This window comes from Arachis duranensis, chromosome 9 (assembly GCF_000817695.3).
Source record: "Arachis duranensis cultivar V14167 chromosome 9, aradu.V14167.gnm2.J7QH, whole genome shotgun sequence".
Classification (NCBI taxonomy): Eukaryota; Viridiplantae; Streptophyta; class Magnoliopsida; order Fabales; family Fabaceae; genus Arachis; species Arachis duranensis.
Window position 1 is genome coordinate 2297451 of NC_029780.3, and position 4109 is coordinate 2301559.

Genomic DNA, 4109 nt, shown 5'->3' on the forward strand with positions numbered 1-4109 from the left:
TAGAAAGAGATAATATTAGTGGTTATATCTCTATCAGTCTTAAATAAATATATCTAACTATGATTTTGTACATAGATTAAGAAAATAACTTAAAACATCTTGCTTTTGTTATGAAATTACTTTTTTAAAAATTTAAGTTGATAAGAAAAAATACACGAATAATGAATGTATCTCTAATACACCCTTCATGCATGTAAGATTATTTTTTGAATTTGCGTAAATTTTTTATACTAACTTTTTTTTTTATGTTAATTTTTTTTCTTTAGGGAGATCGATAACAATAATCAAACTCTAAATTTTTCAGTTATACAAACTCTAGTACCATAATATGAAATTATTTTTTTTAAAAGCTTAATTTAATAGAAAGAGACATATAAATGATTATATTTTTAACAATTTTAGACAAATTAAATTAATTATACAATCTTATCTCTAATCATTTTCTTAATATTTACTACTCTCTCACACGCCATTTACTAAAAATAAGATCCTTAAAATTTCTCAAATAAGTACTTTTTGGAATTAAATAAAATGTATGAAACTGACATTCATATAACACTTGATATTTATGAAAGGTTACGAGAGTGTGTATGTGCATGTATATCGTGTATGACTAGTATTTATGAGAAGTTAACGAAGTTATGTTTAATTAAATTAATAAGGATTTAGCTAACTTATATCTTAAAGACACATATTAAAATTATTATTAGTGAAAGTTTTATTTTTTTTAATAATTAAATATAAAATAAATATATTAAAAACTTAAACGTTGTATATTAAATTTTTTTATTTTGTAATTTTATTAACATGTATTTTTAAGACACAAATTAACTAAATTCATTTGATAATAACTATAAGTTTAATAAAACCTAGAGTAGTTTTGAAAGGTTATAAATGTATAAATAAGGAATAAGATTGGCATAATTGCTTAGCATTTATGAAAAGTTAATGACTTTAGGCATTGTTATTATTTTTTAGTAAATTATCATTTCTAATTATAAAAGAATGAAGGTCTCTGTTTTGAAAAGTAATAAAGTTATTTTTTTTACTTTTAAATTATGAAAAGTCACGGTATTACTATTTGATACAATATTTAAAACTAATTTATAAATTTTTTAAAAGTTGTTTATCATTTTTTCTTTAAAATAAGCACTTTGTGATTAAAAAATCAAATATAAAATAATTTATTTATAAATTACTTTTAATATAAACTCCTACGGTTTAAGTTAATTTTTCAGAAGATCTTAGTTAAGTTATTTATCGAAATTAACTCTTAAAAATGGATGATTTTAACTTTAAGAGATATAAATAATTTTTTTGGCATCTAGATATAAATAATTTAATCTCCATAAAAAATTAGATTAGTTCGATAAAATTAGCAAAAATAAAATTTTTGTTAAACAATTGTTTTAAATAAATTCAATTTTTACTAAGTGTCAAATTAATTTACATTTTTATAGTTACTTTTTCATATGGGATATTCAACCTATTCTACAATGTGTTAATTAGATGAAGACTGAAATACATAATTTTTGTTTGGCCATAAACCTAATGTCACATTCTCCAAATCAACGTATGTTAATTTGTAATTTGCTTATCTACATTAATTTACAACATCATTTTTTCTCTCATCTAGTAGTTAATATTCTCTCAGGCAATTTTTTCTATTTTAATTAACATTTATTTTCTGTATGTTTTTCTATTTTCTAATAATATATATCACTAAATAATATGTTTCAGGAAAAAAATAGAAAAAAATATTATTAATAGATTGATAATATCATAGTAACATATTATATTAGTAATCAAGATAATAAGTACTTTGATCTCTTACGTTATCCAATAGAGTTTGGTTCAAGTATGAGAATAGAGTAAATATTATAATATATAAAAAATTATTTTAGAGGAAAAATGAATCCTAATAAAGAGAAATTTCCTTTATATATAACTAGTAGAATATTACAATAAGCATATATTTTATCTACTGTATGATAAAGGATAATAATTATAATGAGTTCTTTTTTCTTTTTTTTTTTGTCTTGATAATGGGATGTTTGATATTTTTTTTTATCTTGAATATTACAATACTTTATAATAATCTTTCTCATGATGATTATGGAAATTCTAATCATGATTAACTAATTAATTAGTATTTAGTAGGACATTTGAAGGTGCATACATAAAGGGAGTTTCGGCATTGTACATATATGCCTGTAAACTTAACCCTTTTTGTTTTTGCATTCCATATTACAATTATCGTTAAAAAAAATTTCGCAATTGATGTTTGACCAAATTGCTTGACATTTTACTCTTCTGTCCACTTTTTTTATCCTTGCGACAACTACAAAATATTAAAACAAAACTAAATAATCTACATTTTTTATCTAATGATAGAACATTACATTTTAGTATGTAGAATAATAATTTCTCTTTTCAATATTTTCTTTTGTGTGTGCAACTCCAAGTAAGTGAGGAATTAAAGGTATATATATTAGGGAAAAAAAATTAGTCCGATAATAAATCATACATATATAGATAATAAACATTCATAGGACAGTTTATTAAAAATAGACAAATTTGTCAATATACATTGGATCGGATTTGGTACCACTTTGTTCTGCTATTTTATCACTTCATTATTTAAGGACTGTTTAATAATAAGTACCATATTTAGATAACTCTTAATTTAAAATTTCTCAATAATTTTATACCTAGCCAAACTGAGATAATAAAGAATATAGAGTTTGAAATTTATGAAAGGTTAAGAAAACATGTATCATTTAGTAGTTTTGAAAAGTTAAGGAATTTATTATATATTGCTAGGTTAAATAACTATAACATAATGAATATAATCCCATGATTTCCAATCAGATAAGAATATAATTCCATGATTTATATGAAAGTTTATGTTGAAATGATACGATATTTAGAATTGTACGTTTGGTAATTATGAAAATTTGTAGTATTTTCAATTTTTTTGGACATGGTCTGGGTGGCCAGAGCAAATTAGCTCAACCCAAACTGGACCTGGTTGCCCTAAAGCAAACCGAATTTGCGACCCACGTTCTTTAACCTAGAATCAGATTTGAAATTCGATTTTCTTCTGGAGTTTGAGGTTTAATTCAACTGGTTAAACCTTATACTTTTTAATATGCTGTATTCGGGTTTAAATATGAACCTTTTAAGTGTTGTGTGGGTGAATGTGTAATGTGGGTGTGTTGTGATACCTAGGATAGAGGGTTGTCCAATCCTCGATCTTCTTCTCTTGTTCAGTTTTTATACTAGCTATGAAAAAAATAATTTTTGGTGACCAATTTTTTGTTTTTATCGTAAATAAAAATAGTTGTTAATATTTATCGATAATTAGATATTATTAATCGTTTTTATACTTTGTCGTTAAAAGGTATTTTAGCGATCATTGTCAGTAAAAATATTTTTAATGACTACAAAAAATATATAATTATCATTATAACATATAATAATAATAACAAATATATTATTGCCACAAAAATATAAATTGAATAAGATATATATAATAATCATTTTGTTATATTGTCATTAAAAATAATTTTAGTTATCCGTCGCAATGGTACCTTCACTAACTACTAAATCTTTATCCCCCTTCAATAGTAGCCTGGCTTCCCCTGCTTATATGATATATATTACATTCCATTAATTATAATTAATTAATGATCATCATTGACACATTTGTACACACATGAACAAAGGGAATTATAATTGCAACGTCCTAAAATGCTCATGAAACCATATTTCTGATCGCATTCTGCAAGACATTTATCATGGTCAGATGTGCCCTTTTCATTGCAAATAGATGGCAACCAAAATTGTGTTCTACACCATTTGCCTTCAGTAACTTGACTTCTCATAGCTACAACTACAAAAATATTTAACAAAAAAAAAAAACTAAATAGTCAAAGGTTTTTCTATAAATATGAATATGCGAATATATACTCTAAAAAGAAAAGAAAATTGAGCGAAAATATGAATAGATGATAAACCTGAAACCAAAATGAGAAGGAAGAAATATTTTCCCAAAGATAACTTAACCATCTTTCTAATAATGAGTGCAATGAAAACAATTCTTATTC